We start from the raw sequence: 24,772 nt of genomic DNA on the forward strand, positions 1-24,772 counted from the left end.
GTTTTCTTTTATCTCTCCTCAAAGCCAGAGGATTCAGCCTCAGATGGTGTCTCTGAATCTCCCACATCCTCTCCTCTTCCAAATCAGCAATTCTTGTTAATGGTTCCCCATCCTCCTTTTTTTCAATGTTATCGTGGTCTAAAACAGGGAGACACACTCTCGCCTATGCTCTTTCTGTTGGTGGTGGATGTGCTTAATAAGATGATCTCAGCCAGCTACTATGCTGGTGATCTTTCGGGCCTTAATCTTAAAGGAGAGCTGAACTCTATTAGGTCTCTCCAATTTGCCCATGACACCCTTATTTTCTGTAAAGCTGCCAATAGAGACATTATCACCCTCAAATCTATCCTTCTCATGTTTGGAAGCATCTCTGGTCTCCACATCAATCCATCTAAATCCACCCTCTTCTACCTTGGGAAAGTTCCAAGTAGAGGTGTTCATTAGGCTCATAAGCTTAATTGCTCTAACGGCTCTCTTCCATTCTTTTATCTTGGCCTCCCTCTCAAAAAAGGATCTTTGTCTAGAAAGGATTGGCAACCTCTTCTAGATTCTTTCTCTAGAAAGTTAGCTTTATGGAAAAATAAGTCCCTATCCATAGGGGGGAGACATACAATGGTGAATTCTGTTCTATCCTCCCTCCCTGTATATTATATGTCTTTTTTTAAACTCCCTAGTTGGCTCCTCAAGGCTATGGATAAAATTAGACGTAATTTTCTTTAGGGTTCCTACAAACATTCTTCTAAATCTAAAAGCTTGGTTAACTGGGGTTCAGTGTGCAAAGCTAAGACTGAAGGGGGATTAAGTATCATAAATCTGCAACCTTTCAATTTAGCTTTGCTATCTAAATGGATTTGGAAGATCCTTGACAGAAATTCCTATATTGGCAAAGTGATCATGTCTGTATACTCCGTTAATGGTTCTAATCCTATTACTTACCCCCTAGATCCTCAGCTTCTAAATTGATTAAGGATTTATTCTCTATTCATGACCCTTTCTTTTATTTGGTTCGATGGAGATTGGGGGATGAAAATCTTTGTAGATTTTGGCAAGATAAATGATCCGGAGATAACACACTCAGTAGTTTGTTCCCCAGAGCTCATCAGGTTGCTTTTGCTAATTCCTCTGCCACCAGTAGTCATGGCCTTTTCATCAACAATTCCTGGAAGTGGCACCCTATTATCAGAAGAGGCATTTTAGAGGAAGACAGATATCAGATCGAACAACTATATCGTAAGCTTGAGTCAGTTAATCCTCCTATAGTTTCCAACAAAGATGAGATTTTCTGGTACCATCACCATTCAGGCAAGTATACTGTAAAATCTCTTTACTCTTTTCTTAACTCAGGAGGATCTATCTCCCACCTTCATAAATTTATCTGGAAGTCGTCCACTCCACTGAAGCTGAAGATATTTTTTGGACTTTGAGTTTACATAAATTAAACACAAGAGATGTTTTAGCAAAAAAGGGTTGGTCAGGGAATACTGTATGCCCCATGTGCAGTATAGACATAGAAACCCACGATCACTTGTTCAATGATTGTTCCTTCACCAGATCAGTTTGGTCCATTCTCTTCCCTAATGGACAGTTTAGGAACTGGCCGGAGGGGATTGACTCACTCATCTCTGCTCAAGGTGATTTCTTCCTCAACAAGAACATCAAATCCCTATGGAAAGTCATCCTTCACTGCTGTTGTTAGTGGTTATGGTATTGCAGGAATAAGCTCATATTCGAAAAGGTTCATACACCTATTCATGTTATAGCTGCTAATATAGCTCAATTCACTCTTTTGTGGATAGGTGCCTCCAGTAGCGAAAGAGCTACCATTTTGCATAGCGCTGCGGTTGAGCTGGGTCTATATAAGAGGGCCAAATCCGGTCCGGAGGACAATATGGGAGAGAATTTTTCCAGGTAATCCTAGTGCTTTCAAGTGGTGGCTTCTCCAGATCTTTTGCTTTTGGTTACTTTTGGTTCGATCTTTTGTAATAACTTAACTAAACCCCCATCTTTCCCCTAAAGGAAGTTAGGAGAGTTATTTCTTTTTTCTCTGTAACTAATTCTTCTGTTGTGCATCCTATAAAAGTTTCTGCTACATCAAATAATATCACTTTTGCTCTATCCGTGTTAATTTCATGAAGATCTGAACTAAATAACTATATTTTTCATTGTAAATTTGCCTTATATTTTAATGTTAATATTTAATTTTGATATGTTTTTCATCAAAAATGGATATTACTTAATCTTGATGCTACATCATCGGCTATTCTGTGATATTTATTATTTGGGCACTCTTATTAACATCTTTATCTACATTCTTGTTGTAGCTTTTGCAAACATACAACCACGACTCAACTCTATTATAAATGATAGTTATCTTAGTATTATAGGTGCAATAACGTGTCTATATATTGGTAAACTATTTTTAGGTTTAATTGTGTGAATTTTAGAGTAGGTCTTATAAGATCACACTTCTTTTGAATGTTGTGATGATTGCATATAACAATAATCTGAATTTTTGTTGTATTTGTAAAGAGTCTTAATGGAGATGTTATTGTCTTGACAGCCTGTTTTGAATGAGCCTTGCATATTAGCTTTTAAAATATAATATTTTTCTTTATTGTATTATATATGGATGTTTACTTGGATCCATAGGCAATATGAGTGATTAAAAACTTTGGTGGACACACTATTCCCTATCCACTTAAGTTGACACAAGTTTTGCATAATATATATAATATATATTAATATATATAGATATATATATATATATATATATATATATATATATATATATTAGTATAATATAGGTGAAAACTCCTATTAACTTAAATGGATAGGGCAATAGTGTGTCGCACGCAAAGTTTTTACCAGCTCATAATTGCCTGTAGGATCCGATGTAATTATAATAAAAAGGTGTTTTAATTAATCATATGTGTGGCTAAGAACTTGGTAGACATCAAGCTTAAGGTTTGAGTAGGAGCTTGCTCTCCTCTCTCTCTCTCTCTCATCTCCCCCTCGTAACCCGCCCACCCTCTTCTGACTCTATAATATATATATATATAATATATATATATATATTAATATTATATATATATATATATATATATAATATTAATGAGAGAAATGGAGAAACTTGGTTCACAAGTTGCTACAACAAACTTGGTAGTGATGTGACATAATCTTGTCCCTACATCTACATTAGAGTTGGTGAAAGATGGTTAATGCTTCTATTTTGAGGTGTGATGTAGGGGCAAAGATTATGCCACATCACTAACCGAGTTGGCTTAGGCAACTGGGTAGCGAAAAGTTGCTCCAATTTTTGTCTCGATATTATATATATATATATATATATATATATATATATATATATATTTATATATATAATATTATATATATATATATATATATATATATATTTATATATTTATATGTGTAATCTGAATGGCTATAATATCAATTAATCATGCCCGAAAACCTTCTATGCGATATATATGTATTACCTTTTTCCGCCCTTTTAATAACACTGGAAAAAAAATCAAAAGAAAAAGTGGAAAAAACGAGAGCCAGCCAAAGAATTCTTCAGATGGCAGAGACAATTAGACTGAATTCCTAAATCATTTTAATAAGTATAAAATTTGAGGTAATTGCATCCCTAATTAATTGAAGATTGTTACTCTAATTCACTTTGGTTTTGTTTTCGAGATTCCCTTCCTTCCTATAGTACTAATTTAGAGACGCTTGTAATTCTTTTTTTCTAAGAGTGGGAGGGAAATGCGGAGGTTCACCATGTTGAAAGATGGTAAAGATTCATTATGTTGAAATTCCAGTCGTTGCATCGTTCAGGATGCAGGCAAGACATTTTTCTTAGGTTCTTGACAAAAGGGTCTTTGGAAAGTGAAAATATATCAACATCATCAATACGCATCGTTCAGAATGGCAACTGCATACTGGAAATAATTTATTACACAAACATAATCTGCCAATGAGTCGCTGCATATTATACTGTAAGAACATCATCTATGTTGTGGAGACTTGGGATTAAAAAAACATTAAATAGCCTGTGAGGTGATGATTTACAATGATAACATAACAATAATAGGTATATTAGGATTCTCTGTAATGCTCAGAAAACTAAATTTGGCAGGGTATTCATGTCAAAAACATAAAGGGCTTTAGGATGTATGTCCCTAAAAAAACTGTTATCTGGACATTAGTCGTCTATCATCATAATTAGAATGTTGGATATTAGTCCCTTGAAATATGAAACATCTACTTAATATAGGTTCCTCAGTTACTTATTTGATCCAAATCTGACAATCAATTATAAATTTAGGGGCTGTTTGGTTCGCTATTATAAGGGGTGGAAAACTTAGAAAACCCCTCCACGTCAGATTTTTAGCCCTCCACGTCAGCTTTTTTGTTTCCGTCCATTTCTTTGTGCTGCTTTGGTTCGCTCGAATGGAAGAGGGAAAACTCTGCTGAAGTCGCCGCCAACTAAGATTTTTTTCCCTCTCCGATTTCCTTCCCCAACCAAGTGAAATTGATGAAAACTCTGCCACGTCAGATTTTTCTTCTTCTCTGCTTTGTTTACAAAAGTTTTCCTTTTTTTCTATGCGAACCAAACACAAGAAAAATAAATACATTGGTTTCCCAATATGTTTTATGTGCGAACCAAAGCAAAACAATCTATTTCTTGAAAAAGTTTGGAAAACTAAAAACTTGTGTTTCTTTACATGGAATTGCATTTCTCTATATCAAGGAAACGAACCAAACAGCCCCTTATAGTCAGAAGCTAGTTAGGATTGTCAAGTTATAGTTTTGTCCCCATCCTAATTTTCCATCCATCAACACCAGAAAACCTCTTTCAAGCTCCATGCTCACCAATCTCTATCTATAGTGGTCAAGAGAAAGGGATTCAGATAACAAGGCCAAAAAATTCCAATATATGTAGCCCAAAATACAATACATGTGGGCAAGGACCTGCATTCAGAGCGTATTCCATAACAAATCAGTGTGGAAACGTTTACTGTAAGGATCAAACAAGTTACAGAGACACTTGGTAGCACTCAGTAGCCATGATTGGAGGACTTCTAATTTCTATGAAAATTAGTTACTCTATTCTCTGATACTAAAGAATGACACTAGCGCTGTCGTATTGCTTCTAATTGATCATTTCAGTAGAATGATCCTCAGTAAAAAATTTTGTCTCCCAAAAAAGAGTCTGAGCACAGAAAGGGTAAGAGGAAACGACAATAGTTTCTTAGATTTTAAGTTTAGTTGGGCAAGTGATGAAAACATGAGTTTGATTTTGAAGTTAAAATAGGTTCTCTATCCCAATTTCTGTGTGGAGAGAAGTTCTGGATAGAGAAATTTGGAGTTGGATGCACGAGATTCGACCAACTGGAATTTAAAAGATTAGAAGATAACTCTTCTTGTGATATGGTGAATGAGAAAAGTCAAAACAGAAGAAGAAGACAGAGTGGGAGATAAGTCTTAAATTTAGTTCCCCTAACCATTACACCAAAACTCCAAAGTTATGGTGAGGTTCAAGGATTATAGTTTTATATTAATTCTAACAATAAGGAGGAGGAAGAAGAAGAGGGTAATCAGATAAAAGTGGAAGCAACAATTAGAAAATAATATAATATTCTTTATTATAAGTAAATAATGAACTGGAGGGACTAATATCAAATAACACTAATTGTGGGGGACTAATATCCTGTTATGATATGTAAGAGATTAATATTCGCATAAGAAATCTGTTAGGAACTTATATCCTGAAAGCCCAACATAAAGTGATATGTAAAACTCCTATAGATCTTGAATTATGATGGAATGTGTGTGTGTGTGTAAATTTTGGCTTCTCTGGGAGTTAAAAGCAGCATTAAAACTAATAAAATAAATTAATTGAGACATGTACAATCAAGAACAAACAAGTGCACCAGTTAGTAGCAGTATAATAAGTTAAGGTAAGCAAGATGATGAACTCTACCTCTCTGTTGACTAAGCAATATATCAAAATATAATTCATGTCATACTTACGATAGTCAGAGAACAACGAATTCAACAATAGGAGGAAACTTTAAAAGCTTATAAACGCAAGGAAACTCCTGCATCTCGTCTAATATTAATAAGTAAGAAATTCAGTATCATGTACCAAACAATTTCTGAATCAGCAGCTTGACAAACTTAGATATTCAAGTCATATGAATTGGGTTGAGATACAAACACATGGTAGAGGACTCGGAAAATATAAAGCCAACCTTCAAAGAAACTCCCTTGACAAACTCTATAGTATATGACTGTGAAGTACTTGAATATGTACAAAAGGCACAGTGGCCATTTTCAGTAACACGGACGTATCTAGCAGAATCATTATCCCTAAAATTCACACTATCCTAATACTTATTATACTTATTACACAGTCAGAAATAAAAGAAATGCATATGGTGTTGATTCTTCTGAATAATGTAAAAGGCCACCCACTCTCTAATCACTTAATCAGTAAACATGATACCTCAGACAAATGCATCTAAAGGATTTTGTGTTAGCCATTACAAATTTGAGGGCAAAAAACTAAGAGCGAGCCCCTGTCAATCTTATTGACTTCGTACGATCTATCTTACCCATATCCATTATGCTCAGATGTTGTTATTGTCTTTAGTATAGTTTGGATACACAATCCACCTTATGAAAAATATATATTTCTCTTGTAACTTTACAGGGAGAACAAATTGATTCAAAAATAAAACCTAATAGAATATATATAAATGAAAGTAATAAAACATCGATTTGGTACATATAAAATTAATAACCCAAAATACTCGTGGTATATAGCAGAAAGCCAAGGCAGGTTAATTTACTTTCATTAATGATCAATTGCAAAAATAGTTGTACAGTGGTTATAGCTACAATAACTCCATTCTGCACACCAAGATTGGAACTTCTTCAAGCCACTTCCACTGCACCAAAATTCCAAAGCTGTTGTGAGGGTTGAGGGATAGAGTTTTACGGTCTAATACCATTCCCCGCGGGTAAGCACCCTTTCCATTAGTCGAAACCCTAACTATTTTACATAGGTGTATATATTGTTTTAATCTGCTTTAAAATGCATGTCCGGTGGGATTTGAACCTGGTTTAGTCTAATACGATCTTAAAGGCCCTTTCGCTGCACGAAAACTGTGAAGTTGTGCTGAGGGTTGAAGATTAAAATTTTATAATCTAACGGATTTAGCCATGTCATTAAGTAAATCTAGAAAGATATCCACCAATAAAGAGAATAATTTGTAGCAACTATTTATATATTTATATCTGAGAAAGCATAAATAAAGCATTAACTGTTGTACCCTGCAGGTTTTGTAAGCGAGATGGACTGTGATGAAGGAGAGAATAAACTTGAAATAGAGCATTCTTTACAGCTGGTGCGTCTCCCATAATCTGATGAAGAACAACATATGATCAGTAGCAATTGTAAAAGATGGTAAAGGAGAGAGAACAATGAACAAAGGATTATGCAGAACTAGCAAGCCCATGCAGTTCTTGTATGCAACATAACCAAGTAACTCAACATAGATTCAAAACAATATGTTCTTGTACACTAATGCAAGTATGCATTAAATTATTCGCTTAAGATGCCTTAAAGCTAAAACTGTAAAATGAAGCTCATCAACAAGTTAAGACTTCAACTCTGGAAATGGTAAGTCTAAAGGAACAAGGAATGTCATATAGACACCTTCAGCATTCTAAAAATCACACGTTAGGATCAGATGCAACTCTGTCAAATTGAAACAAGAAGCTGATTGGAAATAGTTTTAGGAATTATTATTATTTTTTAAAAAAGACCATAGATGCAAATATGTTGCCAGCATTGTGATAAAGTTAGTTTAATAAACTAAACTTAAAACACCTGGATGTTAATACCTGGATAAGTTCATCGCTGCTATTAGCAAAAAGGGGAAGATGTCCGCTCTTCAAAATTTGAATGAGAGCCTGACTGTCATTCCGTATGTTGTGAATAGTTTGACCACCTTTTCCAATTACATGTCCAACTTGATCAGATGAGACAAGTAAACGAACAGAAACCGCTGCCTTTGGGGAAGCAACCTTAAGATCTTCATCACCTGGGGCCTCACTTGCAAGAAGCTTCTCATGCACCAGAAAGAGTGCATCTGGGGTAGGGCAGACATACTAACCTATCTCCAAAGGCATCCAATTCATTGCTTGAGCTAAAAATTGTTACCAGTTGCTCTTCAGAACCCGGCATGCTTTTGCCAATTACAATCCTTGCTTCACTAGAAGCCATCAACTTCCGTACATTCTCACCACCTCTTCCAATGATTCTTCCTATTTTTTTCCCCGGGACACAAGTAACGATAGACAGTATCTTTTTGCCCGAGAGCGTAGGGAGCTCTCTCGTCACCAGATTTCCTTCTCTTAGCTCCGCCATCAGCAAAACAGTATTCTTCTTCTTCATAGCATCGTTTAACGTTGTTGATTGTCTTCCCCACCATCATATCCTAACCAACACATATACCGGTGTTGCATTTTTTTTTGTCAAAACCACTTTCCAAAATAATTAATTTTCAAATTATATATTTATTAGTTACTAGTACTTTTTTAGAAATCCTTGGTAGCGTAAGTGGAAAGTAAAAATTTTGATGTTTCCCTCATAAAATACCCATGGACCGTGGGACAGTCACCGACAGTCACCAGAATACCCAAACGAGAAAGCTTTTGACAATAATGGGCCCGATTAATAGAGTGGGCCCCATGACTTTAGCCTAATTTTCTTTAACAAAGAAAAATAAAACGTGATTAAAAAGACAAGCTTAGGAAAGTGTCACTTTCACTGCAAGCTTTTAAAGGAAAAGACACACTCTTACTGCAAGCCCTTAAAACAAAAATGTGATAATTGACCTCAGCACTTGTTAGGCATGTTTTGAAGAAACTGATCCAGCCGAAAAGTTAGCAGAATATTTTTTGACAAATAAAAGTGTGGGTCCCACTGTTAGGCACCGTCTTTCACCGGCAGAGTTTGAAAGTTTTGAAGTAAAGTATATTATTTTATTACTGCATAGTGTTTTCCCAAACACTATAAATAGGCCCAAAAACTCTTTAGGAAAAATCTTTCCAAAACAACTAAAACTCATAATGATATACTATTATATTTATATATATATTATATATTATATATATATATATATATTATATTATATATATATATATATAATATATATTATATTTTATGAAAATATGGTATGCTTGGTACCAGCACAAATTTTGTGCTTGGTAGTGATGTGTCACATCCTTATCCACTCCATTACCCATGTGAATGTGGTCCCATATTTGAATGAGTTGGAAAATGTGACACCTCACATACCAAAGCACAACTTTTTGTGCTTGGTACAAGCATACCCATATTTTCTCTCTTCTCTCTCTATCTCTCTCTCTCTCTCTCTTTCTCTCTCTCTCCTCTCTCTCTCTTATATATATATATATTATTATAATATTAATATATATATTATATTATATTATTTATATATATTATATATATATATATATATGTGTGTGTTGTTTTAAACATTAGCGGTGCTCGTAGGAACACTGCCTGAACCGAAAAGTTTCAATAAGATCGAGGAGATCATTGCCTTGACCGAAAGGTCTTATAGATCGATGAGATCTTGACGGTATTTGGTTGGTGCACACCACTGTACTGTACTGCTGTTCCTGGAAGCAAATTTGACCTTAGGATCATTGCACCGGAGTAGATCAAATATTACTTTAAACAAAACGTTTACAAACGCACAGTAGCTGAATTGGAAAATTTTTAAATTATAGTATTTCAGCTTCATTTTAGTTTTCTTTGTATTATATCTGTATTATTCCGGATTTAGCCACAGACGCCAATAATTTTAAAGCAATATCTTGATCTACCATGGATCCCGTAAGAACTCTTGGAGTGGACCATCTTAAGTTAGAAAATTTTGACGGTTCCAACTTCAACGTATGGTGTCGGAAAGTGATTTTCGGGATGTAACTTCTAAAAATCTACTATGTGGTTTCTGAGAAGAAACCCGACTCTAAAGAAGATTCTAAATTTGAAGCCTCTTGGGCTAGAGATGATCATTTCTGCAAGAGTTATCTCTTTAATTGTCTGGCTGATCATCTAGCAGATGCTTACAACAAGTCTTCTGTAAAGAAAATCTGAAATGCTCTGAAGGATCAGTACAAGGATGAGGAGAAGCTGTCTAAATCTCACTTTATCGATAAGTTTCTAGACTTTAAGTTTGAAGATGACACAGGTTTTATCTCAAGTCAAAGAGCTTGAAAAGCTTGTTATGAAGTTGAATGATGAAAAGATCAGTCTTCTCAAACTTTCATTTCTGGTGCAATTGTCAACAAACTTCCTCCATCTTGGATGTCATTCCTCACTGACATTCGAAGAAGGAAAAAACAAGTGACTCTGTCTGATTTGAAGAGGTTCATTCGAATCGAGGACGAGATTCAGACTCATACAAAGATTGAGCTCCTTGTTAAGTAGAAGACGTCTGCAAACATGGTGGCTGCTAACTCTGAAAAATATAATAATTCATCTTTCAAGAAGAAGAATAAGTTTTTTAACAAAAAAAAGAATCAGAATCCGAAGAACCTAAACGTTCAGAAGAAGGAGTTCAAGAAGAGCGGCAAATGCATCAACTGTGGGAAGCAAGAGCATTTTGCCAATGACTGCAAAGCACCAAAGAAAAAAATAACACACAATGTCAATCAAGTTGATGATTGTGTGGCTATGCTATTCCAGGTATCAACTCCTAGAAACATCTATGATTGACGATTAGATACAGATGCTACTTATCATGTTTGCTCTAACAGAGATCTATTCTCTTCTTATGTTGCTGCCAAAGAGAATGTATCAATGCCTGATCGTTCTGTAGTTCCTGTTCTTGGAACTGGGACTGTGATGATGACTCTCTCTTCAGGGAAGACTCACATTAAAGGATGTGAAATATGTTCTCTCAATTGCTAAAAACTTAGTTTCTGAAAGCCTGCTATGTGATGCAGGTATGAGGCTGGATTTTCAAGAAGGTAAAGTTTTATTATCCTTTAAAAAATATATTTTGTTAATGCATATCGTACTAATGGCATGTAACAGATCAGTACTATTGCACCCAACTTGGTTGTAAATAAAGTATCATCTTCTGCTTACTCATCTGTATTATGACATAATAGGCTATGACATGTAAATTATAAAAAACTGTCTAGAATAAAAAATTAGGATTACTTCAAAAATATGGGGGTAATAAACCTGAGAAGTGAGCAAAGCTGACGAGGAAGCCATTTTCAAGTGTCACAAGGAGCACCAACCTATTGGATCTGATTCATTCAGATACTTGTGACTTTAAGAGCTTCGTCACTCGAGGGGCATGAAGTACTTCATCACCTTCATTGACGATCATTCTTTTCACCTTCATTGACGACCATTCTTACTTCTGTCATGTTTACCTGTTGAAATCTAAAAATGAAACATTCAGCAAGTTTGTCGAGTTTCGGACTCGAGTGAAGAAGCAGCTTAAACTTCATGTGAAAAGACTAAGAAGCGACAGAGTAGGAGAATACCAATCTAAGGAGTCGGAAGCATACTTCAAAGAGCATGGAATTATTGCAGAAACTACTGTTCCGTATTCTCGCAATCCAATAGGATTTCAGAAAAAGAATCGCACATTAACCGAAATGGTGAATTTGATGTTAATCACATCTAGTCTTCCTATCTGCTATTGGGAAGAGCTTTTACTGATGACAAACTGAATTCTAAATGGAGTACACTACTCCAAAACTGATAGTACTCGTCATCAGTTATGATTCGGATATCCAGATTTTTTGGATAGTCTCAAAGTGTGGGGTGTCCCGCATACGTTCGAATACCAGATATCAGAAGGCATAAGTTCGGACCAAAGGTAAACAAATATGTATTTTTTGGCTTTGCTAGAGATAGCAATGCGTGCAGGTTCCTGGACCTCGGAACCAACTCCATCATTGAAGCTCGAGATACAGATTTTTTTGAGGATAAGTTTATCAAAGATAAATGCTTATTACTCAAAGATATAACAGAGAATACTAGTATGTCAAATGCACCAGAGGAGCCAGTTTTATGAGAAACTAAAAGTATCAATTATGAAGGAGTTACCGAACTATCTTCCAAACGTGTCAGGAGACAAAAAATTTGGAGATGATTTTATCACATATAATGTGGAAAGAGATCCACATACTTTTCAAGAAGCAATGCAATCAATAGACGTACTTCTTTGAAAAGAAGCTATAGAGGATGAGATGAATTCATTAATCCAAAATCACATTTGGAAGCTGGTGAATGTATCTGAAGGTGCAAAGCCTATCAGTTGCAAATGGATCTTCAAGAAGAAGCTTCGTCTTGATGGTACTATTAAAAAGTACAAAGCAAGACTGATGACGAAATGATTCTCTTAGAAAGAAGATATAATTTTCTTTGATATATATGCACCAGTTTGCAGAATCACTATCATCAGAGTGCTTATCGCACGGGTAGCAATAAAAAGATTTGTCATACATCAGATGATGTGAAGATTGCCTTTCTCAATGGAGATCTCATGGAAGAGATCTATATGCTAGAAGGACTTGATGCTCTAGCTGATAAAGTTTATAAACTTACTAAGTCTCTATATGGACTTAAGCAGGCACCGAAACTCTGGCACGAGAAGTTCGATGGGGTTATTCGTAATAATGAATATCAAGTCAGTGAATTTGACAAATGCCTATATATCAAGGTCGCTGAAGAAAATATAGTGGTTATCTACCTTTATGTGGATGATATGCTCATCATCGGGAGTGATTTGGAGATAATAATATTTACCAAGAAATTTTTTTTAGCACAATTCAGCATGAAGGACATTGAAACTACGAACGTGATCCTCAGAATCAAAATTATATACTCTGAAGAGGGTATTGGACTGTTTCAATCTCATTATGTCGAGAGCATGTTAAGAAAATATGGCTATAATGACCTACCAGAACTATCAGTGCTATATGATTACAACAAGAAGCTTCGACCGAACACTGGAAGACCAGTAGAGCAGCTAAGATACTCAAAAATCATTAGGAGTATTATGTATGTGATGAGCTGCATAATGCCAGACATAGCATTCGTTGTAGGAATGCTTAGTAGGTTCACAAGTAATCTTAAAAAGCTTTATTGGGATGTTATTCAGAGATTGATGAGATATTTGAAATGAACTACAGGTTTAGGCCTATTCTACATTGGATATCCGACTGTAATCGAAGGCTATTCAGATGTGAGCTGGTGCTCAGAATCAGATGAGTACAGATCTACTGAAGGATTTGTCTTCACCATAGGTGGAGCTGTCGTCTCATGGAAGTCTAAGAAACAGACCATGATTGCATAGTCATCAATAAAATCTGAGTTCTTCGCACTATGTGCTGCGGGAGATGAAGCTGAATGGCTCAGTTGTTTTCTCCGAGACCTTCCATTAACAGAATTACAAGATGTAATTACTATCTATTATGATAATCAAGCGACGAGTGCTGTGGAAGCGAACTCGATGTTCAATGAAAAGAAGCGGACCATTCGTCTGAAGCATGGCTATTTGAAAGAACTTATTTGTTAAGGAGTCATCTCTGTGATTGACGTCCGGTCTTCAGAGAATGTGGCTGATCCTTTGACTAAGAGTCTGAAAAAGGACATAGTCAAAAGAACGTCTACTGGAATGGATCTTAAAGTTTTGTAAGTCTTATAAATACTTACCATGTATATCAAGTTATTAGTTTAAATCCTATGCTACTAAAAATAAAATAATTAGTTCAAAAATTAAGTAGGATTTACAAAGTTTGATGAGTCTTACAAATACTTATCATTTACATCAAGTTATTAGTTCAAAGCTTACGCTACTAATAACAAGATAAATGGTTCAAAAGTTAAGTAAGATTTACAAGTAAAATCCTATCATTATAAAGAGGATGGCTATTAAGCCTTAATGATTCTAAAGTATTTCGGATGTGGACTGTTGGATAGGTAACATGCCTAAATGACTCACCGATAATCCTATCATGTAAAAGGGTTGGTTGTTAAGTCTTAATGAGTCCAAAGCATTTCGAATACGGGACATTAGATAGGAAATACGCCTAAAAGACTCACCTAGAATCCTATTATGAGAGAGGACTTTTAGGCCTTAATGAGTTCAAAGCATCTTGGATGCGAGATGTTTGATAGGAAATATGCCTAAAAAACCCACCTATGACTGGGGGAAGATTTGACCGTCTCCTATGATGTCTTATGAAAAGATACCTAAAACCCTAGCAGAAACTAAAATATGCACAGGGCCATAAATGTGCAAGACAAGGTTGTTTGCGGAGAAAGTTGTTGTATTCATTGAACTCTCGTCCAAACAAACGCAGAGATCGTTTATCGGTCATCTGCTTGCGTGGGTATTTGGCCTGTGACGGGGACGTTGATATCCGTGGACCACCTGGCACTCAGATCTGTTTTCGAAAAATCGGACAGAGCTTCGTCGATCCGCGTGAGATCTAGAAGCCTGAAGCGTTTATCTCGGCTAAAACGAGATATCTGCTCTTCTTAGTGATTACCGACGAAGGGTAATACTAAGGAAAAGGGGGGACGGGTGATGAAGATTCTGATGAAGACCTCTCCTCTCCTTGTTGAAGCGCTTGACCACTCTTCACTGCAGCAGGGCTTCGCCAATCTTCTCCAAAAATCCAGATCTTAAAAAATGAGGTAGGGGGTGGCTATTTATAGGCCATGGGGAGCACCTAGGGTGCCTAGACACCCTAGGGTGTCTCAAGAAATCCGAGACACTGTGTCTCGGAATTTCCGAGACACCCTTGTGGTGTCTCAGAAATTTCCGAGACACCTTGGGGTGTCTCGGAATTTCCGAGACACCCCTTGGGGTGTTTGGAATTCCTGAGACTCCGTTGAGGTGTATTCGATTGTTTTCGCCGTAAATTCTTCGTCTGAACTCGGATTTGAGTGATTCCAAGTGCGTTGGATGCATGACGAAGAGTTCGATCCGCTCCGGTGGTTGGATTATCTGTAGAGTGGTCGAGACATGAGGGGCATCGTCCTTTTTGTGAACATCACCGGGTTCCCGATTGGCCCGGGTCTTCGTTGTTCCGAAATCCTATCAGCTCACGTAGTTCGTCGATTCACTTCAATCGTTCATCGACGTCAATTGGACTCCTGTGAATCGGATAGTGACGTTCATCGTCGCTCTTTAACACTGAACCGTTCGTGGGGACCTATCGGCAATTTTTGATGCCTACAGATACCCCCTCCAAAGTGTTCCTGACTCGTTTCTTTTATAGAAGAGGCTGGAATACTTTGGATGTGATTGGTCTAGCCTTCAGTCGGCGTAAGGACCTGTAGTTAGCTTCAACTCTTGGCTCCTTCGATTTTTGGTCTATTCGATGCTTTGACGAATAGCCGAAGTTCTTCCGGCGCTGTGTTTATCGCTTGGCCGTCGTCGGAGTCTCGAGTCTGCAGCTGATGAATTGAGTTTGGCTCGTGTCATTGAGTTGACTTTGAACTCCCTCCGTCACATTGTGTTGACTTAGGGTTTCAGATCATCGTGTGTTGACTTTTTGTCGCAACGCGTTGACTGGCGTTGACCTAGGGTTACGCGTTGACCGGCGTCGACCCTTAGGGTTTCGAATCGTCAAACGTTGACTTTGGTTGCAACTCGTTGACCTAGGATTACGCGTTGACCGGCGTTGACCCTTAGGGTTTCGAATCGTCGAACGTTGACTTGTGTTGCAACGCGTTGATCGGCGTTGACCCTTAGGGTTTCGAATCGTCAAACGTTGACTTTGGTTGCAACTCGTTGACTGGCGTTGACCTAGGGTTACGCGTTGACCGGCGTTGACCCTTAGGGTTTCGAATCGTCAAACGTTGACTTTGGTTGCAACGCGTTGACTGGCGTTGACCTAAGGTTACGCGTTGACCGGCGTCGACCCTAGGGTTTTGGATCGTCAAACGTTGACTTTGGTTGCAACGCGTTGACTAGCGTTGACCTAGGGTTACGCGTTGACCGGCGTTGACCCTAGGGTTTTGGATCATCGAACGTTGACTTATGTTGCAACGCGTTGACTGGCGTTGACCTAGGGTTACGCGTTGACCGGCGCTGACCCCTAGGGTTTCGAATCGCCAAACGTTGACTTTTCTTGCAACGCGTTGACTGGCGTTGACCTAGGGTGACGCGTTGACCGGCGTTGACCCTAGGGTTTCGAATCGTCCAACGTTGACTTTGGTTGCTACGCGTTGACTGGCGTTGACCTAGGGTTACGCGTTGACCGGCGTTGAACCTTAGGGTTTCGAGCATCGAATGTTAATTGGTGTCGATTTTCATCAAGACATCCAATAATTGATGAAAATAGGCGAATTCGGGTCCATATATAGGCATACGGGGACAAATGGGACCCGAGACACCCGTGGGTGTCTCACCCTTGGCCGAGACACCTTGGGGTGTCTCGGTTCTAGGGCCGAGACACCCTCCCCTCTTTGTCTTTTTCTCTTAATACCCCAGAATTGAACTCTGGTGTCTTTTTCTACGGAAAAAGAGTAAACCGGCAGCGCGTGTTAGGCGCAGACTTATCCCTGCTTAGGATTCGGGATAAACTTCCTAAACTGGAATTCTATTGTCTTCTTCAATCGGTGAAAGACTAAACCGGCAACGCGTGTTAGGCGTTGACTTATCCCTACTTAGGATTCGGGATAAAATTCCCTGTACCTGTGAGGCACAGATTTTGGGATTTGAAAAAGGTGGTGTCTTCTCTTGGGGCAAAGACGAACCCGAAATGGGAGAGGAAGAATTTTATATTCTATCTCCCGGTGCTGAAGATGAAGAATTTTATATTCTATCTACAGCTGGAAAGGAAACTCGAGGTGGGATCTCCACCCCCAGAATCCGAAATGATGAAACTAAGAGTGGGATCTCCACTCCGAGAATCGAAAAGATTCGGATAACCCTAACTGTCGGAAGGTTTGATTACCGAACTAAAGGTGAATTTCTCGTTTATCGAGAGTGAATATATGGTTTTGGTCCTAACTGTAGGAAGGTTTGACCAAGCAGGAGTTTGAGATGACCCTAACTGTAGGAAGGTTTGATCACTCGATTTGAAAGTGGACCTCTCGTTCATTGGAGGAATCGAGAGGGGATTTTGGTTTTGGTCCTATGTAGGAAAGTTTGACCAAACAGGAGTTTGAGATGACCCTAACTGTCGGAAGGTTTGATCACTCGATTTGAAAGTGGACCTCTCGTTCATTGGAGGAATCGAGAGGGGATTTTGGCTTTGGCCCTAACTTTTATAGATTTGACCAGAAAGCAAAGAAAGTGGAATACGGGTAGCAAAGAAAGTGCCAGCTCGTATTATCACTCAAAGGGAGACTTTAATGCTAGGCGTTTAGGACCTAGCACGTTAAGTCTGAGAAATGCCAACAATGGGCAAATGGAAACGTTGGTGGATCCACTGTCGTTTAATTTGATCAGCGGATGGTTTGGTGAGGAAAGATTAACCTATCAGAGGATTGGATCTCATCTCACAAAAATAACTCATAAGAGTTAGAGAATTTTGATAAGAATAAGAAGAGACATTCTGATCTTCAGAGTTCAAACGTGAATTTCTTATTCATCAATTCTACAATGATTGGGTTATCCCTAAGAATGCTCATGTGGTATTCTTCCGGGAACTTCCCGATACATTGGATTATCCACCCCCAGCTTCTCTCTTGGAACTGGGTTTGACTTTGTTATCCGACCGGGTTATCCTTAAGAATATTAGCGTAATATCTTCCAGGAACTTCCCGTCAATGGCAGGAAATAGTTTAGACTCATATACCTATTGGAGTATCAGGGAGCAGTTTAACCTCTTATACCGGTCGGAGGATTGAGAAACAGTTTATACTCGTATACTCTTTGGAGTGAGAAGCAGTTTATACTCTTATACTTATCGGAGTATCTGGGAGCAGTTTAACCTCTTATACCGGTAGGAGGATCAAGAAGCAGTTTATACTCTTATACTTATCGGAGTATCGAGAAACAGTTTATACTCTTGTACTCTTTGGAGTATTGAGGAACAGTTTATACTCTTGTACTCTTTGGAGTATTGAGGAACAGTTTATACTCTTGTACTCTTTGGAGTATTGAGGAACAGTTTATACTCTTGTACTCTTTGGAGTTTTGAGGAACAGTTTATACTCTTGTACTCTTTGGAGTATTGAGGAACAGTTTATACTCTTGTACTCTTTGGAGTATTGAGGAACAGTTTATACTCTTGTACTCTTTGGAGTATTGAGGAACAGTTTATACTCTTGTACTCTTTGGAGTATTGAGGAACAGTTTATACTCTTGTACTCTTTGGAGTATTGAGGAACAGTTTATACTCTTGTACTCTTTGGAGTATTGAGGAACAGTTTATACTCTTGTACTCTTTGGAGTATTGAGGAACAGTTTATACTCTTGTACTCTTTGGAGTATTGAGGAACAGTTTATACTCTTGTACTCTTTGGAGTATTGAGGAACAGTTTATACTCTTGTACTCTTTGGAGTATTGAGGAACAGTTTATACTCTTGTACTCTTTGGAGTATTGAGGAGGCGGCGGTACCAATCGAAGGCGGGCCCGCGAAGGGTGCCAACGAATGACCGAACCATCAAAGGCTCGTTGCCAGAGATCACCCCCAAGTGGGACTTGAAATAAATCAGATGCTGAGTGGTGGAACTCTTTCCGTCGAATGGCGTGAAGTTGATCAGGTTGAACTTCGCCGGATACGGAATCGATTCCCATTCTCTTGGGTAAGGACACGGAATGCCGGTCTTCTTCACCTCTCGAGCAGACATCAGGGCGTCAATTTTCCTTTCGAGATATTTCATCTTTTCGATCTCATCTATATCCTGTTTTGGACAATTCTCGAGAGGAATAATACGGCCACCCCCAGTGTTATCATCATTGGTGGGTCTACCCCTAGTATTTTTTGGCGGAGTGTCGGCCATGATGATTTCGTCTACTTCCGGATCGCTGTCAACTACAGCGTTCTGGGTGTGACGGCTGGATTCAACTAGCTGATTTGACAAAGCTCGGATTTGTTGATCGTGCATTTGCCTCATCTCCCGCATAGTCATTTCCATTTCGATTTTGAATGCTTCTTTCTGCTTGGCTAGAGCATCCTCAATGATTTTGGATATTTGCTCGGTGTTGACCATGAACACTTCTCGAGCTTGCCCTATGCTAGACGTTGTATCGTCGGAGGCGAGTGCGGAATCAGAATCTGAGGGTTCATCATCGGAATGGACTCCTTCATGGATCCCATGGCAGTCGTTACATCCGACGGCTTCTAGCTGAAGCTGAGCTATTCCCGAATTGACTCTGCTTCCTGAAGAGAAATTAGGGTCGGAACCACTTGAAACAATTGGAGATTTTCCCTTGTTGACCATGTTGATGGTAACTTCTGGGAATTCATCATCTCGAGCAACCGATCCTCTTTGGTGTAAATGCCTTGATTGGGCTTCGTCGTTCCATCGGAGATTCTCTCGAATATCGAGACCCTCTGCGGAGCGGTCTTGGGGCAGCTACACGTTGATAATACTGCCCTGATAATTTTGATATACGGACAGCGAGAGTCCGCTTCCCGGGTACTTCTCTTTCGAGATTTATTCGCACCCCCAGCCTGATAGTACAACTCACTGACTTTGCAGTCGGAGTAACCTATCGGCTGCTCACAGGGGTTCTCAGGTATAACGCGTTCGTCTGTCCGACGCGTTTTCTACAACTCATCGACGTTGCGGTCGGAGTAACCTATCGGTTGCTCACATGGATTCTCAGGTATAACGCGTTCGTCTGTCTGACGTGTTTTCCTCTGAGTAAACATTGCCTTGTTGGCATCTACGGGAGTCACACGTTTGGAATCACACCTTTGTGAGGGTGAAACCTTAACGGGCTCCTGATTTTCTGCACGCACCGCCAAGCGGGCCGTTGCAGAAATCAATTTGTTAGGAGGTCGTGTACGACCCCCAGTCTGGATGTTGGCTCGAAGCTCCTTCAACGATCTCCAGCCTTCCTTAACAAGTGCTTTTCCTCGATTCTTGGGTAGGGCACCGATACGATCCTTCATAGGATTCCTAAACTTGAGGAAATCCACACTGCGGTGGGGCTTTACTGGAGGTTCGAGATCTAAAGTTGACGAAGGTCGGAGAGCAACGTCGCCTGCTTTTGCCTTAGGCGCTGATTTGGCTTTTGGCACCCAAACTTGTCTGGATCTCGGCGATCTCTTAACTGCCTCTTCCTTTTGCATTTCTCGTGCTTTTCGCACAAGGGCTCGGGCATGTGCAAGCAAGGTGCGGCGCTTCTTGCAAGGCGTTGGCGCCGTCTTTGGCGCGTCCTCTTTGACACAGCTGGAGCACCTTCAACACTTGTCCTTACAGCGAAGGGCAGATCTGGATCTGCAGCTTCAACCTGCTTGGATGCCGCTGGGATGTCACGGGGCACGGGTGCAGCAACGGCGACGGGATCTTGGATCTTGGAGCCGGAGGTCCCGCGAGCATTTCTGGAAGATAAAGTCTTCCTACGCCTGTTCGGAGAGGCGGATCTGGAGGAGGAGGAAGAGAGGCCTTCTTCGAACTTTTGCTGATCGAACTCGTATTCGATCTCTTCATTCACCCGGATCTTGAATGCCGGTTGCGTCACGACGGCCTCGGCAACGAGGCCGTTGGCTTCCACTGTGGTCGCCAGCTTGTTTGCGGAGAAAGTTGTTGTATTCATTGAACTCTCGTCCAAACAAACGCAGAGATCGTTTATCGGTCTTCTGCTTGCGTGGGTCTTTGGCCTGTGACGGGGACATTGATATCCGTGGACCACCTGGCACTCAGATCTGTTTCCGAAAAATCGGACAGAGCTTCGTCAATCCGCGTGAGATCTAGAAGCCTGAAGCATCTATCTCGGCTAAAACGAGATATCTGCTCTTCTTAGTGATTACCGGCGAAGGGTAATACTAAGGAAAAGGGGGGACGGGTGATGAAGATTCTGATGAAGACCTCTCCTCTCCTTGTTGAAGCGCTTGACCACTCTTCACTGCAGCAGGGCTTCGCCAATCTTCTCCAAAAATCCAGATCTTGAAAAATGAGGTAAGGGGTGGCTATTTATAGGCCATGGGGAGCACCTAGGGTGCCTAGACACCCTAGGGTGTCTCAAGAAATCCGAGACACCCTTGGGGTGTCTCGGAATTTCCGAGACACCCCTAGGGTGTCTCGGAATTTCCGAGACACCTTGGGGTGTCTCGAAATTTCCGAGACACGGAATTTTTGAGACACCCCTTAGGGTGTTTTGGAATTCCTGAGACTCCGTTGAGGTGTATTCGATTGTTTTCGCCGTAAATTTTTCGTCTGAACTCGGATTTGAGTGATTCCAAGTGCGTTGGATGCATGACGAAGAGTTCGATCCGCTCCGGTGGTTGGATTATCTGTAGAGTGGTCGAGACATGAGGGGCATCGTCCTTTTTGTGAACATCACCGGGTTCCCGATTGGCCCGGGTCTTCGTTGTTCCGAAATCCTATCAGCTCACGTAGTTCGTCGATTCACTTCAATCGTTCATCGACGTCAATTGGACTCCTGTGGATCGGATAGTGACGTTCATCGTCGCTCTTTAACACTGAACCGTTCATGGAGACCTATAGGCAATTTTCGATGCCTACAAAGGTTATCGATAGCGGATAGCGTCGCGTAACGGTGAGGCATTGTTAAGGCTATTTCGTGCTATTACGGCAAAATAACGGTAAAAAACGCAAAGTAAAATATCGGTCTAATTTAGATACGTATAAATACTAAAAAAAATTAAAGAAAAATCTAAGAAATCTAAAAGTATATAATGGATGATTTAAAGAGATCCTAAACATGAAATAAACATGTAACCATCACGTAATACCGAAGATGACTAGATGAGTTAAAAAGTCATCTTCGAGAAGAAGAGCTTAGCGGTGACTGGATCGTCCTAAGAGGAGCTCACTGTGAAGGAGGTGAGAGAAAGTATCAAGGTAGGTGCAAGAGGCTATGAGAGGTGACGGGAGTATGCTGAAAATCACAGGAGACTGTGGAATGCAATGGTCAAGAGTTGAGTTTAATTTTAAAAAAATAAGCCTCAAACCATTTTTAAATAGCAGTCAAAAAGTAAATTTTGAATGTAATTGCTCACTATTTACCGTTATGACATACTATTGGCCGCTTTTGCGAACAAACATATTCCGTAATATGTCACCGCTATTACGCGATAGCATAGCGGACGATAGCGTCGCGGGAAAGGACCACTAACGCTATTAACGCTGCTATTACGGGGCTATTTACCGCTATTTATAACAGTGGTGCAAGACTAAAGCAAAGGCAAAGGCAAGTGTGGTTCAAAATGAAAACTACCACAGATAAGTTTGATCTTGTGTGATCCCTAAATTTCTAGACATGTGCCAGTTCAAGTATCTGCGACACCATGCATCCATCTTTTATTCAGTTGGTCTAAAGGGGATTCAAGTCCTTGCGATATCTACCTTATGCATAATAATTGAAATAACGACACCGTTACACGACACTAGTTTAAAAATTTGTAGGGGATTGTTGGATTTTTTGGTTAAAACCACTTTCCAAAATTATTGAGTTTTCAAATTATATATTTATTAGCTACTGATACTTTTTCAGAAATCCTTAGTAGCGTAAGTGGAAAGTAAAAGTTTTGTTGTTTCCCTCATAAAATACCCATGGACGGTGAGACGGTCATCAGAATACCCAAATGAGAAAGCTTTTGACAATAATGGGCCTGATTAATAGAGTGGGCCCCATGACTTTAGCCTAATTTTCTTTAACAAAGAAAAATAAAACGTGATTAAAAAGACAAGCTTAGGAAAGTGTCACTTTCACTGCAAGCTTTTAAAGGAAAAGACACACTCTTACTGCAAGCCCTTAAAACAAAAATGTGATAATTGACCTCAGCACTTGTTAGGCATGTTTTGAAGAAACTGATCCAACCGAAAAGTTAGCAGAATATTTTTTGACAAATAAAAGTGTGGGTCCCACTGTTAGGCACCGTCCTTCACCGGCAGAGTTTGAAAGTTTTGAAGTAAAGTATATTATTTTATTACTGCATAGTATTTTTCCAAACATTATAAATAGGCCCAAAAACTCTTTAGGAAAAATCTTTCCGAAACAACAAAACCATAATATATATCGGTTCTCGTAGGAACATTGCCTGAACCGAAAAGTTTCAATAAGATCGAGGAGATTGATGTCTTGACCGGAAGGTCTTATAGATCGAGGAGATCTTGACGGTATTTGGTTGGTGCACACTATTATACTGTACTGCTGTTCCTGGAAGCAATTTGGTCTTGAGATCCTTGCATCAAAGTAGGCCAAATATTGCTTTAAGCATAGCGTTTACAAACGCACAGCAGCTGACTTGAAATTTTTTAAATTACAACATTTCAACTTCTTTTCAGTTTTCTCTATATTATATATGTATTATTCTAGATTTAGCCACAGGCGCCAACAACCAGTTGGCATAGATTAGATTAGATTAGCTACAATACTTGAATACACGAGAGAAAGTGTTGTACGTTGTGAACGTCCTGGTTTTTCTTCTATTTCCTTTACCTATTTCTAGGCTCTTCTGTTAAAGAGCGGAAGGACAAATAAAGAAAGAAAGAAAGAACGGTAACTGTCCCTCTTAAATACAGTCACGCATTGACTAAAAATAATGACAACTGTGGATCCAATTTTGAAGGTAAAGATAAAAACTCCGCACCTGTTAACTTCATAAGGAATCAGATAATAGATGAAAATCCTGAACTATCATTAGTAAAAATCAAGAACTCTTTTGCTTGAGTAGATCAAACATAACCATAAATTAAGAAAGAAAGAAACCGTCCCTCTTAAATAGGGAGTCAATTGTGGTGAGTTCTTACAGCAAGGGTTATGATGTAAGGATGAGTTCTTTTACGTATCTCACAGAACGGATTATGTGACGAATGTTAGACTAAGAATCCAAGGACCAAAATTTAAAGACTACGGTTTGCATTTACATTTTGCATCCTACACTTCCGTCATCACCTATTGCAACTGTCAGAATAAAAAAAAAAGGCTCGGGGGGATGGGGTGGGGCTGGGCTATGTATCCCAATAACACAGCAGATTACAGAAAAAAGGGCAATGTAGTTAGAGTAAAGAAAGACGGTGCAAAGAATTGAGAAGAAATTCTTGAGGAAGCAAAATGAAAAGAAAACAAGAGAAAAGAATACCTTCTTTTATCTCCTTTCTTTCACTCCTCTCCTGCTGTTGATGTCTTTCGGCATCTGATCTGGGCACAATAATCCTCTAAACAAAATCAATAACAATAGATGTTAAGATTATACGTTTTATAATTGACTGTGGGATGGAAGCAGCCCTCGTTAACGCTCGCGGCTCATTCGATTGTCATCGCTATTTTCTATATACAAATCTTCCAGCTTTTGAGCCCCACGAATCTTGATATTTTACTAAGCCCCAGATCCTCATATTTTGAAATAGGTCCCCCAAATCCTTTTAAGCATTTTAGAACTTTATCCTCAAAACTCTTCGTATTGCGTTACACCGTGGGGAAATTTAAAGAGTAACATCATATTCATGTTAATGTTATAAGTCATTTTTATGCTCGTACCCGTAGAAAAGTGGATATATAGCAAATACTAGAAAAAGTAAGCAGCAACCCAAA

The 24,772-nt window shown here is 39.1% G+C and overlaps 1 long non-coding RNA gene across 1 annotated transcript; it reads right to left on the reverse strand.

Moving 5' to 3' along the window:
• LOC109832544 lies at nt 7,444-24,527 on the reverse strand. Its single transcript, XR_002244794.1, has 3 exons — nt 24,321-24,527; nt 7,918-8,513; nt 7,444-7,771 (listed from the first exon to the last, which is right to left on the reverse strand). It is a non-coding gene; the product is annotated as an uncharacterized LOC109832544 (long non-coding RNA).

The sequence above is a fragment of the Asparagus officinalis genome, chromosome 3 (assembly GCF_001876935.1).
Source record: "Asparagus officinalis chromosome 3, Aspof.V1, whole genome shotgun sequence".
NCBI classification, from domain to species: Eukaryota; Viridiplantae; Streptophyta; class Magnoliopsida; order Asparagales; family Asparagaceae; genus Asparagus; species Asparagus officinalis.